At 43.5% G+C, this 15313-nt stretch overlaps 1 protein-coding gene across 1 annotated transcript in view; it reads right to left on the bottom strand.

Moving 5' to 3' along the window:
• Positions 1-15313, bottom strand: part of LOC126267133 (G-protein coupled receptor 52-like) — an 882235-nt gene that overhangs the window by 779101 nt on the left and 87821 nt on the right. The gene's annotated exons all lie outside the window — the stretch shown is intronic.

The raw sequence follows: 15313 nt of genomic DNA on the forward strand, positions 1-15313 counted from the left end.
CATTGATGGCAATTTCTTTAGGTAAGAATGCGGCGTCGTTTTCCGCTTCAGATTCGACGTTTCAACCCCTTACGTGTCTTCCGGTGCTGCAAAGTAGCTAAACACTGTCGGAAATCAGTGTCGCGGTTCTCTTACAAATGGATATTTCCCCGTGCTTTTTCTTAAGACGTGGGGTAATCGTAAAATGCGAAAAACTTTTTCCACTTTGCCCTACCGCAGTCTGTTAACTAAGGTATGGAGCAGCTTTCTAGACATGTGAGTGTCTCGAAGATTTCTTAAGTAATAGAGCCCAGTACGTTGTCCTCGACGGAGAGTGTTCATCAGAGACAAGGTTAACGTTAGGAGTGCTCTAGAGTAGTGTGATGGGACCTATATTGTCCTCTGTACATGTAGATAAGCTGATGGATGAGGTGAGCAGCAATCTGGAACTGTTTCTAGTCTACGGGGAAGTGTCGCCGTTGAATGACTGTAGCAGGATGTACAAAGATTTAGACAGAATTTCTATTTGGTATGTGAATGGTAGCTCTAACTGTATAAACTTTGTAAGTCAATTCAGATGGGTAGGCAAAACATTCGTAAAAAGTTCCAATACAGTATTCGTAGTGTGCTGCCTAACACAGTCACGTTGATTAAACATGTAGGCGCAACGTAAAATGATACGACATGAGAGCAGCTGCTAAAACAGGTAATAGGGAAGGCGAAAGTTCGACTTCAGTTTATCGGAAGAATTATATGGAAGTGTAGCTAATGTTTACAGAAGGTCGCTCATAAAACATTAGTGCAGCCCATCCTTCAGTACTGCTCGAGTTTTGGGGATCCAGACCAGGTCGGAATGAAGGAAGACATCTATTAAAGGGGATAGGACGCCAAACGGGCCGACGTGGAGCAGGAGAGGCACCACAGGACATTTTAATTTCCACTGCCTATACTTTTACAAGTTAATTCATAAAACGACGTCAGAATAACCAGGAAGGATTCAGGATTTATACTCGTAGCAGCGGAAGTTCAAGAAGATAACAAAATATTTTTTTTTACATGTGAAATTTCATCATTTTTTCACTTACTATTGGCTGCATTGGTTGCTATAGATACAGAGCGACTGTTCGATGAATTTTGCACATCATACAAACCATACTTACAGGTGCCTGAAACTCTGGAATGTATTTAACTTATGAAAAAATTGAATGAGCTGTTACGTTTTAAACCATATGTTCAGAAAAAATGAAATTTTGCTCTTATTAATCTCAATTTTTACCACAGTTTTTAATAGATTTGGAAAATTCTGGAGTTTCGTACATCTGTAAGTATGGTTTGTAAGCTGTGTAAAATTCATCAAAGAATCGCTCTTACTTGTGAAGAAAAATGTACCTATAGCAAAAAATGCAGCTAACAGTAGGTGAAAAAATGATGAAATTTCGTATCCTAAAAAAATTATATTGTTACGTTTTCGAACTTCCACTGCAATGAGTGTGAATTCTGAATCCTTCCTGGTCATGCTGACAAAGTTCTAAGAATTTATTTGTAAAAGTATAGACAGTAGAAAATACAATGTCCTGCAGTGCCTCTCCTGCTGCAAGTCGGCCCGTTTGACGTCCTACCCCCATTAAATTTAGAAACTTTCTACTAGATTTGTTACCAGTGGGTTCAGTCACCACGTGATTATTAGAGATGCTTCGTGAATTCAAAAGGGATTTTCCTGGAGGGGAGTCGGCCTTCTTTTCGCAAAATGGTATTGAGAAGATTTAGAGAAACTACATTTGTGTCTGACTGCAGGACGATTCTGCTGCTGCCAATACACATTTCACGTAAGAACCTCTAATACCAGATAAGAGAAATCTGAGGTGGTACGCGGGCAGATAGCCGTTTTTCCCTCACTTTATTCGGGAGTTGAACAGGAAAGTGAATGACTAGTGGTAGTAGAAAGTACCATCCCCCGTGAACCCTATGGTTTTTCCCGGAATAAGTGTGCAGATGTATATCTAGGGAGCAGCGAAATATAACTCGCCAGCTAAAATCACAATATCGTCATTTTGTTCCTGATGGCACTTCACCATAACATTGTTTCGTTTCTAATGGCAAGCTACATATAGTAATGTGCTGAAATGGAAATGAAGTCTCATGCGTCTGGACAGAGCGTAGGGGAACGATGTGGGAGACCCGCACCGCCGTACTAGGCAAGGTCCTCGTGGAGGTGGTCTGCCGTTGCCTTCCTCCGACCGTAATGCGCATGAACGATGATGATGACGACGACACAACGATATCCAGTAATCTCGGGGCGGGTGCAAATCTCTGACCCCGCCCGGAATCGAACCCGGGGTCCCGTGTTCGGGAAGGGAGAAAGCTACCGCGAGACAACGAGTGGCGGACAGTAATGTACTGAAGTTTGACAAAAATAACAAACATCGAGGAACATGCATGCTTAGAGGTGAATGTACACTCCTGGAAATGGAAAAAAGAACACATTGACACCGGTGTGTCAGACCCACCATACTTGCTCCGGACACTGCGAGAGGGCTGTACAAGCAATGATCACACGCACGGCACAGCGGACACACCAGGAACCGCGGTGTTGGCCGTCGAATGGCGCTAGCTGCGCAGCATTTGTGCACCGCCGCCGTCAGTGTCAGCCAGTTTGCCGTGGCATACGGAGCTCCATCGCAGTCTTTAACACTGGTAGCATGCCGCGACAGCGTGGACGTGAACCGTATGTGCAGTTGACGGACTTTGAGCGAGGGCGTATAGTGGGCATGCGGGAGGCCGGGTGGACGTACCGCCGAATTGCTCAACACGTGGGGCGTGAGGTCTCCACAGTACATCGATGTTGTCGCCAGTGATCGGCGGAAGGTGCACGTGCCCGTCGACCTGGGACCGGACCGCAGCGAAGTACGGATGCACGCCAAGACCGTAGGATCCTACGCAGTGTCGTAGGGGACCGCACCGCCACTTCCCAGCAAATTAGGGACACTGTTGCTCCTGGGGTATCGGCGAGGACCATTCGCAACCGTCTCCATGAAGCTGGGCTATGGTCCCGCACACCGTTAGGCCGTCTTCCGCTCACGCCCCAACATCGTGCAGCCCGCCTCCAGTGGTGCCGCGACAGGCGTGAATGGAGGGACGAATGGAGACCTGTCGTCTTCAGCGATGAGAGTCGCTTCTGCCTTGGTGCCAATGATGGTCGTATGCGTGTTTGGCGCCGTGCAGGTGAGCGCAACAATCAGGACTGCATACGACCGAGGCACACAGGGCCAACACCCGGCATCATGGTGTGGGGAGCGATCTCCTACACTGGCCGTACACCTCTGGTGATCGTCGAGGGGACACTGAATAGTGCACGGTACATCCAAACCGTCATCGAACCCATCGTTCTACCATTCCTAGACCGGCAAGGGAACTTGCTGTTCCAACAGGACAATGCACGTCCGCATGTATCCCTTGCCACCCAACGTGCTCTAGAAGGTGTAAGTCAACTACCCTGGCCAGTAAGATCTCCGGATCTGTCCCCCATTGAGCATGTTTGGGACTGGATAAAGCGTCTTCTCACGCGGTCTGCACGTCCAGCACGAACGCTGGTCCAACTGAGGCGCCAGGTGGAAATGGCATGGCAAACCGTTCCACAGGACTACATCCAGCATCTCTACGATCGTCTCCATGGGAGAGTAGCAGCCTGCATTGCTGCGAAATGTGGATATACGCTGTACTAGTGCCGACATTGTACATGCTCTGTTGCCTGTGTCTATGTGCCTGTGGTTCTGTCAGTGTGATCATGTGATGTATCTGACCCCAGGAATGTGTCAATAAAGTTTCCCCTTCCTGGGACAATGAATTCACGGTGTTCTTATTTCAATTTCCAGGAGTGTATATCCCAGCCAACGATGCAGGCTGCGCTGTTGTATTTGACCACGAGCGGTAGCTATGCAATGTTCTCAATACGTTCCAGGTGTCAGTCGAGTCGCGGTCATAACAGTTTTATGTGCAGTTGTGAGTGCATTATGTCGGAGTTCAATGAATTAGAACGTGGGTGAGTTGGTGGCGCTCGTATGGCGGGGGCACCCATAACCAAGATAGCTGAAGTGTTTGGTGATCGAAAAGCCACCGTGTCGCAGATTGGTACCGCATACAAGGAAAATGTAAAGATAGCAACGACTAAGTAACAACGCGGACGAATGTGTGAGTTGAGTGATCGTTACAGACGGTCACTGAGGAGTACTGTGACGAGAAACAAGAGCGCGACAGCTACCAGTGTCACTGTAGAACTGTCCCACTCGCGAACTCTGTCAACATGAAACAACAGGAAGGAATTTGAGGGCGAGCTGGAATTCCCAAACCTCTTGTCAGTAATGCCAGGAAAACTCAGTGTCGAAGCCATAACAACTGGACTGTGGAGCAATGGAAGAATGCCATTGGGTCAGTCGTGTTTTCCACTATCTCCCACTTCTGGTCGAGTATAAATCGCAGAAGTCAAACATGGCGGCAGTTCGGTGATAATTTGGCAGCCACACTAATGGCCATTAAAATTGCTACACCAAGAAGAAATACAGATGATAAACGGGCATTGGACAAATATATTATACTAGAACTGACATGTGATTACACTTTCACGCAATTTGGGTGCATAGATCCTGAGAAATCAATACCCAGAACAACCACCTGTGGCCGTAATAACGGCCTTGATACGCCTTGGCATTGAGTCAAACAGGCGTGTACAGGTACAGCTGCCCATACAGCTTCAACACGATACCACAGTTCATCAAGAGTAGTGACTGGCGTACTGGGACGAGCCAGTTGTTCGGCCACCATTGACCAGACGTTTTCAATTGGTGAGAGATCTGGAGAATGTGCTGGCCAGGGCAGCAGTCGAACATTTTCTGTATCTAAAAAGTCCCGTACAGGACCTGCAACATGCGGTTGTGCATTATCCTGCTGAAATCTAGGCTTTTGCAGGGATCGAATGAAGGATGGAACCACGGGTCGTAACACATCTGAAATGTAATATCCACTGTTCAAAGTGTCGTCACTGCGAACAAGAGGTGACCGAGACGTGTAACCAATAGCACCCCATACCACCACGCCGGGTGATACGCCATTATGGCGATGACGAATACACGCTTCCAATGTGCGTTCACTGCGATGTCGCCAAACACGGATGCGACCATCATAATGCTGTCAACAGAACCTGGATTCATCCGAAAAATGACGTTTTGCCATTCGTGCACCCAGGTTTGTCCTTGAATACACCATCGCAGGCGCTCCTGTCTGTGATGCAGTGTTAAGGGTAATAGCAGCCATGGTCTGCGAGATGATAGTCCATGCTGCTGCAAACATCGTCGAATTCTTCTTGCAGATGGTTGTTGTATGTCAAACGTCCCCATCTGTTGACTCATGGATCGATACGTATCTGCACGATCCGTTACAGCCGTGTGGATAAGATGCCTGTCATCTCGACTGCTAGTGATACGATGCCATTGGGATCCAGCACGGCGTTCCGTATTACCCTCCTGAACCCACCGATTGCATTTTCTGCTAACAGTCACTGGATCTGGACCAAGCGATGTCGCGAGCAGCGATGCGAGCAGCTATGTCGCGATACGATAAACCGCAATCGCGATAGGCTAAAATCCGACCTTTATCAAAGTCGGAAACGTAATGGTACGCATTTCTCCTCCTGACACGAGGCATCACAACAACGTATCAACAGGCAACACCTGTCAACTGCTGTTTGTGTTTGAGAAATCGGTTGGAAACTTCCTCATGTCAGCACGTTGTAGGTGTCGCCACCGGCGCCAACCTTGTGTGATTGATCTGAAAAGCTAATCATTTGCATATCACAGCATCTTCTTCCTGTCGGCTAAATTTCGCGTTTGTAGCACGTCATCTTCGTGGTGTAGCAGTTTTAATGGCCAGTAGTGTATAAATGTCCCACTTGCCATCCTCCCCATAGTGTTCTATCGAAAAATGAAATTTTCAACTAATCAGGTAAGTTCGTGCTCCTATTGCACTTCAAGACGTATTTTTTGGAGATGATTACTTTCAGAAAAATTTCTGGTGTTACTCAGCTCAACTACGTGTTATAGGATACAGAGTGCAAACACATTAACATCGAATGAATTACATCTGTAATATTCATTGGTGTATACATATAGGCAGTAGCTCAGTGAGATTTGTTGTAAGGAATATGGTTACGTTTTATCTCGGTTTAAATCCTGTTAAAACTCCATTTCATTATTCCATGGCGCTATGAGAAAATTCTTGTTATTATAAACTGCAAACACGTGGTTAGACTGGAGTTGTATACATGTGAGTAAAATTTCAAACCAAAGGATAATGTTTAAGGTCAGTAAAGACCGGAATCATAGTCTCTTATGAACTCATAGGTTGAAATATAAGGTACTGCAATGCTTTCAAACTTCTTCTTTTCCATAAGCGACAGATGTTTCTATCTCTAGCGTGCATTGTATCTTTGCTGTTAACATCCTGCAAGAAAATTACTTGCATTTGCAACATTGTTAAATCGACATTTGCTGTCATTTTATAGAATTATGTTGATGCATTTGTGGTATGTCTGTCTACAATCCAGTGACAACATAAACGCTTGTAGGGAATTCATAGTTTCAGATATCACGTACGTAAAAATTTATTTCGTTTTGGATTGTTAAGTATGTGTCATTCCATATTTTAGTATTATATTATAATGAAGAAGTATTTTCTTAATTTATTCGTAATTTACATCATCAACAGTGGTATTTTGTAGTAAAAGATGTCAACTTTGTTCAAGACATGCCTGCACAGTTTTGATAGTTTATTTTACTAATTACTGTATTGGGTGGCAGAATAAATGAAGGTCAATTTCGCACCCAACATAAGAGTTTTATACATTGTAACGGTAAAGTGAATGTGACACCTAACTTACTTCGGCGGTAATGAACAGATTTGCCTATAAGTATGTAAAGCAAAAGGGATGACACTCAATCGACGGTATTAACACACCACTCCTTCATAATGCATGTCAGTGAGCAGAAGGTGAAACAAGCAGCGGGAGGAAACGTTTTGTGTGGAAACAGGAACAGGCAGAATCAGAGGCCATACCACTTAGGGGGCGTCCTGCGGCGAGAGTCAGCGACCGTACAGGTGATGCATACTGGAGAGCAAGTAATGGGCCACCAGAAGTAGAACAGAATGAAGCTTTAGAAAACTGTGTTTCGGAATTCCAAATAGGATATGAACAAAACCAGTGATGCAGTTGATCACGTGAACAGAGAGTGGTACACATGTGGTGTACGCATGTAACTCTTAGGCGCCTGGAGTGGGCACAAAACGTCTAATTGGCGGAAACGAACTAGGAAGGAGTAAAGTGCCGATTGGCAGAGACAGTTTCCACAAAAACAAGAGGAACGCTCCTGTTCTTTGAAAAAAGACGTGACGTGGAGAATGCAAAAACGAAGTTGGGGAGAGTGTTCGGCTACAAGAATGACGAGAGCGAAAATTTCGTGGACTCTTCTCTGAACTGGCGTCAAGTGCAGAACGGGGCGCATAACACTCTGTACGGCACAGAGGAGACATTTGTGTGAACACTGTGTTCATTGCAGCTGACATTCAGCTAGATATTAGCTCTAGCGGCGTTGAGTTCCAACTGTGGAGAAGCGAACCAGGCTGTTAGTTAATTGTTCCTACGAGGACCGAGAGAGCATTTTAATATGCATGCTGCTCCAGACATGCGCATGCATATCGCCATATTCCAAGACTAGGGATGAGTACATGTTTTCTCACGTAACAAGGAACATAGGGAAAGTTTCTGCTGGAAGAATCAGCAAAGGCTTAATTAGAGGTGTAAACTCTTTGGTTCACAAGCTTGCGTCCACTGTAAATTCGAACGACCTTGGGTAATCTTTTGCTCTGCTTGTCATAAAATAACCATCCTCCGTAGAGTGATTCTTGAGTTTCTCCCGGCGTATTTGATAATCAAAATATCCACGGGTGTACTGCCCGCATTCTGAAGAAACACCGGGTCGGAACTGTGTTTTGACCTCCGAATAAAACTCGTGCACTGGTGGGGAGCGCCAAAGATGACCTCGGTTTGAGGAAGGCCGGCGTGTACCAGATTCCGTGTCAATGTGGCAAGTCGTATATTGGTCAGACGATGCGTACCGTCGAGGATCGATGCCGTGAACACCAGAGGCACACTCGACTGATGTATCCGAGCAAGTCGGCGTGTGGCGTCGCAACTAGTGCGAGCGCACAGTTTTCTATCAAATATTTACTGTGAAATGTAGACAGACTGTAAAGTAGCCATCAGATTAGCATATGTGCTGTAGCGGGCAGATTACCGGTGTCCGTTCGTCTGACGTCACGACCATATGGCGTGTCTGTACCGTGAGAATGTAAGACCTGTGCGCTAACTAGCCGCGTGTATAACGTGGAACTTTCATCTTTAATAACTTCTAACTGAGGAACCTGAGGAAATTAAAAGTTAATATACTAGTTTCTGTTATGAATAAAAATAAGTCATCCAAATTTGAGCTTTGAAACCTGCATATTTTGGAAATTAGAAAAATCTTACAGAAAACGCAAATTTCTACAATTTTCGAGTCTAAATAAATACCATTATGTATAGATCACCTTCAGTGACCATCCAACTATGAAACAAAATCACCTTCCGTGCTTTTGTATTTATTTTGAGAATTTTACTTTTAGAAATTCACCTATAACTTTGTTAAAACCATAAATGTTTTGAATTTTTGTGAACAGTTATTTTATATGAGTAGGTGAGAGTGAATGAGTGTGCCTGAGTGAATGAAAGAGGGACATTCGCCATTCTTTGCAAGTGTATAAAATCTAGGTTGGAACTCGCAAGTGTTCAGACGATGTAACCGTGGGAACAGAGTCGCCAGTGGTTCCCCATCTTAGTGAATGTCGGATGTCCAAGAGTGTATGGTATTGTACAAGCAGCCAGAACGTTCGCGAGTATTTAAATAATTTCTGGAAATAAAGTAAAGTCTAGTTTTCCTTTCGGTTTGTTAAATTATACAGTAAATTTTGTGTAACAAGAAATCATGACGTAAATGATTCAGAAGTCATGACTGGTGCGTGCTAGATTTTGGCGCGAGGCGCACCCAAAGAGTTAATTCTGATTGGCTGTGTGATGTGTGAGCCAATGAGATGCGAGGACGGTTAGCAGACTAGGAGAGTGAGTCGCGAGTGGATGAGGAGTCGCGAAGGAACTGTGATCGAGAAGAGACATGCTTGATGTGTCCTCGCGAATAATGTGTAAAATGAAGTCATAAAACGGCTTCATCGGTTCGGTACTGTGCGATTTGAGACTGGAAGAGTCCAGTAACGCGTAGTGTGAGTTTGAGCGAGTTGTGACTTTTCGTTCCGCGAAAGACGCGAGTAACTTTAATAATTAAAAGCGTGGCGGTACTTCGTAAACTTTTACTAAGTGCTTATGGCGAGCATTAACGTTAAAAAACGAACTATTATTGAACATCGACTGCAAACGTGTATGTTAGAAAATCGTCTGTGTTGCAGTTAAGTAAATTCCGTAACTTTGAAAGCTAATTCTGGCGGGGTTTGAGTGTGGATAGAATTGTGAACTGAACTTTCTTCAAACGTAGATTAGCGGGCTGATGATCAGGCTTTAAAGACAATAAAGAGCTTAAATAGAATTACCAACTTCGCGTTCTCGTTTGAGTAAACAATTACTACCATTCCAATAACTCAATTTATTTAGGAAGATTGCTCATAGATTGTATTTCAGCAAACATGTATCGCGGCCTCCGGTGAGCGGCTATTAAATTGCAGTTTCTTCAACACTGCTTTTCTGCAATTTTTCCAGTAGCTGCTATCAGGAGAGGCGAGTGCAGCAACTACCTAAGAAACGAGGTAGGTGGATTTTCTTTCAGGGAAAGGAAACTGCGCGATAAGAGCCTGACCCGTCGCAGGCGGTCGCTGAACATTGTTTGTCGGAAAATCACGCTATGGAGTATGACCGCACGAGGATTCTGGTACAGACGTCGGGATACTGGGACAGCGTTGTTAGAGAGGCCATCGAAATTCGCACCAATGACGACCTCATAAACCGTGACTGTGGCTATAATCTTAGCAAGGCTTGGGAACCAGCGATTGGGTTAATCAAGAGTAAATCGAGCAAACGCATAGTTGTGACGACCACGGCGGTTAGAGCCATCACACTGACGTCATCTCAGACGCCGTCGCAATCTGTTCCACCGCGCTACCGTGGCGAGGGGCGCGGACGGCGGAGGGAGCGCGCTGCGGGCGGAGAGTATTTAAATCGGCCGCCGCCGCGACCGAACCCAGTTCCCCCTGAGCAGTCATAGCGTACGGATCTCCGTGCCGGCGCGTTCACAGGAGCTCAGTCCGTCAGTTCACCTGATGATGGCGACATGTTTGATCGCCAAAATATTGTGCCCGTTGGACACTATAGACCGGCAGTACACCCGTGGATATTTTGATTACCCTCCGTAGACTTGATTGTCATCCTAAATAATACCGAACTTTAAACCGGAATCGGATGATTTATAGTAGTACTGGCCAACATGATGACGTAGTCGTAAGAATAATTTTGTAGAGAAACTTTTAGTTAATGTTCACCATTGTTGTGTTTAGGATTATTTCACTTTCTGAGAACGAGATGCGTTCATTCGACAACTGTTGTAACATTGTCACATTGTAAACTGTGTAATTGCGTGTATTTCTGTGATAAGATTGCTACATTAAACCAAAAATGTTTACAGCTTATACCGTCGTTGTTTTGTCCTCAAAACCTTACAGCTGGTACTGAAAAATGTAGCTAATACAACTTTGATTTCTGGCGCATGTCAGGGCTGTGTTTGACACGACAGTGGAATGAGCGAATAAACGTTAAGTGAAAATGAAGGACCAGCTTTTGTCTATCAGGACAACACAAGTTTTGTTTTCATTACTTTCGAAACAGTTTTTTTGTTTCTTCCTCAGAAATATGGAACATCAGATCTACTAGACTCAGATGGATGCTGAATCGGAACGTACTTTAGTTTACATTATGCTGACATTTCCTGTCCGCTGTGTTCTACTGAGACATGTGGCCTGCATGTTCAAAGACAGTTGCAGTTTACTTAGAGGTCTTTGTATTATGAACACGGAAAAACCAAATAAGTAATCCGATCAAATATTAATGCTTCCTTTTGGGCCACTCATTGGAAGATGACCAGAATTAAACTGCAGATACTCATCCCATCATCTACTGAGGAATGGTTAAGGAACTGTGTTCGCATTCGTAATGAGCAGAATTCAGATTCGCATGTATGTATTCTGATGATTTTTCTGTTTCCGTTATACCACTTTACTTAGTCGCTTTAAGCGGAACATCCGGTTCCGTAGACAAGAAGACGATCAGTCTCTGGTCCATCCCAATCCAACCTAGCTTGTTCTCCCTCTGCAACCTACCTTCCTTCCTTCTCTTCGATCAGTCAGCCAACAGAATAATTAGACATTAGACTCACATCTTAGTGTCGACGTTCCCGGACATTGGACACTCGCGTTAGTTCGTGATCCACATCATTCAGAGGAAGTACGCAATATGGTTGTGAAAACGGCCAGCAACAGTTAACCCTCCAGCAGGCGCGTCAACGTTTATGACGGCACTAGTCGCGATGTATCTCGTGGATACACGCGGCGATTTTTGTGGTATTTTGTTTGTTTACAGGTTATTTTTCTTTTGTTTTTGTTTTAAATTGCAGTTACCTTTATTGTTACAGATTTTACAAATACAGAAGTGAACATCAGGCTCATTACATTTTCAAATTAACAGAAATATTTGACATTTTGTAATGGAGAAGTACATGAAATTCCTTTAAAAATTGATTTTATTATAGATACTGATTTTATTATAGATACTGATTGCCCTCTACAGAAAGACAGTGTTCACAAATAATTTTTGCGTGCTTTTGCAAACAAAGATGTGTACCGCATTTTTCACATGTATACTTGCTGAGACAAGTCTTTTTTGTCTCCCTGTAGCATGACTGGCACCTTTTTCTTTTCTTGTTTTCTGATTCCAAGGATTGTTCAGCGTTGTCTTGCTCTTTTCCTTTAGGTTTTTACTTCACTAGCATTGACTCTTTATCATCAGGTAGAGTCATTATAAGAGCTCCTGTTTTGAGATGATCTTGCGGTAGAGTCAGAGCCAAAATTTTGAGGTACTCGCGCCGATTTGAGTATTTATTCTTGTTGCCCAAGAAAATTACTCTTGAGTTGATGCCTGCAATGTTCAACAGGTGGAAAAAAATCACCATAGGCCACCTTATTGTTGACCTAGCTCCATTGTAGGTTGCACAGAGTTTGTCAACTACATGCATACTCGAAAGGAGGACAACAGTTTCCCTTTTTTCGATACATACGAGACAAGGGTTTCATTCTTGCTGCAGCCAAATTCACTATCATATTGCTGTCTACTTTTTGGTGCTACGAAATTCGATGGCAGTTCCTTCTTGTTTTTTCTAATTGTGCCTACAAACGACAGTCTCCTTTTATGCAGTTCTCCTACTAACTCCAAACTAATGAACCGGTTATCTGCTGCAACGTTTCTATCCGTCACATATATTGGTTCGGCAAGTCTCAGAACTACTTCTTTGGCGGAGTTGTTATTCTGAAAGGGTCCTTCTGGTTGTAGTTCACAATATATTTCCATGTTGTAAGTATAACAAAGCTTGGCATCACATAGGCAGAAAATTTTGATGCCATATTTAAATGGTTTGGGTGATATGAACTGGCGAAATCCACACCGGCCTCGAAATGCTGGTACCTGCTCAACAACTGTGACGTTGTGACCGAGGGAGTAATGTGTTTTGTCGTTATTCAAACACATGGTGAACATTTCCATCACGGCTGCTAATTTGTCTGTCTTGGCCGTTGTTGTCTTGTGGATCCATCATCAAAACGAACACATCTTATTAGGAACAGGAAACGTTTTTCGGACATGGTCATTCTAAAAATATTCAGACCAAGGTCATCTGCTGTCCAGAAGTGAACAATCTGTCGCCCACCACGGAACACACCAGCAAGGTATAACAAGCCAAGGCTTTTATTTCGATTGCGTCTCTGTCCTTGCAGTCACTCTCGCGAGCAAAGTTTCCTTTTAGATCAGCTATACGCCTGTTAGTGTTAACCACAATTAGATCTAGGATATCATTACTGATGAATAGGCTCCAGCAGTCAATTTCATTTACCATTTTCTTTGCGTCTCCAACTACCCCAGGCAGTTTGGTTAGTATATTATGAGGTCGTGTCTGTGTTGCTTTTCAAGGCACTTTCCTTCATTTAGTTCCATCCTTACCTAAAATAAAAAAATAAGTACATTACACCATTATTAGATATTGTTATTATTAGATCTGAAAGCATATTTATTGTCTTTTCAACTCACCAAAATAGTAATGTTCATCAGTTTCCTGCGCTTAATTATTTTCCTCTTCATCAAATTCATGATCTGTGTTTGAGCCTACAGATCGTGTTTCGAGTATATCTTCGGTTTCTGAATCAGCTTCTGCAAGATCATCTTCATCTTCAACGGATACCTCGTCGTCGAGAAGAAGGCGATGTGCTTCTTCCAAATCCTTAGGATTTTCTAGATCATCTCGTTTATTCATTTTGAAAGAGAGTACACGTAGCTACAACGAAACGTTGCTTCATTTAGATGACAACAACGCAACTGCCGATTTGCGTACGCTACAAACAATGCGTCAGCTGCAGTCCTTAGCGGCGACAAAGCGTTACCCGAGTAGGCGCCCTATATCTGAGAGGTACAGGCAGCACACCTTCCCACACCTGACTCATTTCTGACCTTGTCAGTATTGGGATAAGACTGAAATTCCTGTGAATCAATAAGAGAGGTATGACATAATATGTCATGGGCCAGCAAACCGTTACCACTGTTACTCACAGATACATGCGCGACTGTCGGAGGATTAACTGAATGTTACATCTGAGCTGTAAGTGCGGGAGGTAACAGTTTGCAACTGATTCTTCGCGATATAAAGTCACATTGTTATTCGTTAAAGGATCGCGTGGTATTAGGTCCTAAAAAGAAGTTAGGTTTATATCAAACTGCTCGTCTTTTCCTTTCTTTGTAGGCATGGCTGACAAAATATTGGAGAAGAAACGGCTATCAGAATTTCTGTTTCCCACTTAGTTAACTTAGCTTCCTTTCTTTTCTTCGATCAATCAGCCAACAGAATAATTATACATTAAACTCACATCTCAGTGTCGACGTTCGCAGACACTGAATACTCGCGTTACTTCATGATCCACATGATTCAGAAGAAGTACGTAATATGGTTGTGAAAACGGCCGGTAAGAGTTAACCGTCAGATTACGACAATCGTAAACCGTTGCGTTATTTGAACAGTCACATTTTTCTTAATAAGGGACGTAGTCGTGATTGACATTTATATATGGATGTCAATACTTTTCAATTTACCTCTATACATTTTACACGAGATATCAATATGAAGGAGCTGTCTTTCTCTTACTTACACACACACACACACACACACACACACACACACACACACACACACACACACACACAAATACACACACAATCATATGAAGGCAGACAGCAGACAGACAAATATATATACACACACACACACACACACACACACACACACACAATCATATGAAGGCAGACAGCAGACAGACAGATAAATACACACACACACACACACACACACACACACAAATACACACACACACACACACACACACACACACACACATACACCCACAATCATATGAAGGCAGACAGCAGACAGACAGATGCATGCTCAGGCCACAAAAAGGTATTTGTTTCAATTCAAATTTCATCTGTCATACAGCGGATGATCTCAACGAGAAAAAATGTAATTTCTTTTTGAAAGCATTTACGCTGACTGCCAGCATTTAATTTAGTGGCCGCATTTTGTAGCCGAATAATCTATCTCGTCATGTGTCAGAGTTTCAGTAACAAATGGGTAACTACATTACACCTTGGAGCGTTGCATTTAGAATCATAATTACCCTCAAATTCATTTGCATTAGAATATTATTACCCTAAACGATGGGCGAATTTTACTTTTTATCTTGAGCTCTAAGTAGGGGGTGTAAATATTAGAGATATTTGTTGAATTTAGCGTTCCTGGTTTTGTTACTAACTAATGCTGGGAATGATTATGCTGCTACACAGTCTGAAACTAGATACTCGTCGTGCACTTCAACTGGAAAGTCTGCCTTTTGCAGGTAGAGAAAGTTCAGGGTTCAACATGGGTTGTCAGCCTAATACATT

The sequence above is a fragment of the Schistocerca gregaria genome, chromosome 4 (genome assembly GCF_023897955.1).
Source record: "Schistocerca gregaria isolate iqSchGreg1 chromosome 4, iqSchGreg1.2, whole genome shotgun sequence".
NCBI classification, from domain to species: Eukaryota; Metazoa; Arthropoda; class Insecta; order Orthoptera; family Acrididae; genus Schistocerca; species Schistocerca gregaria.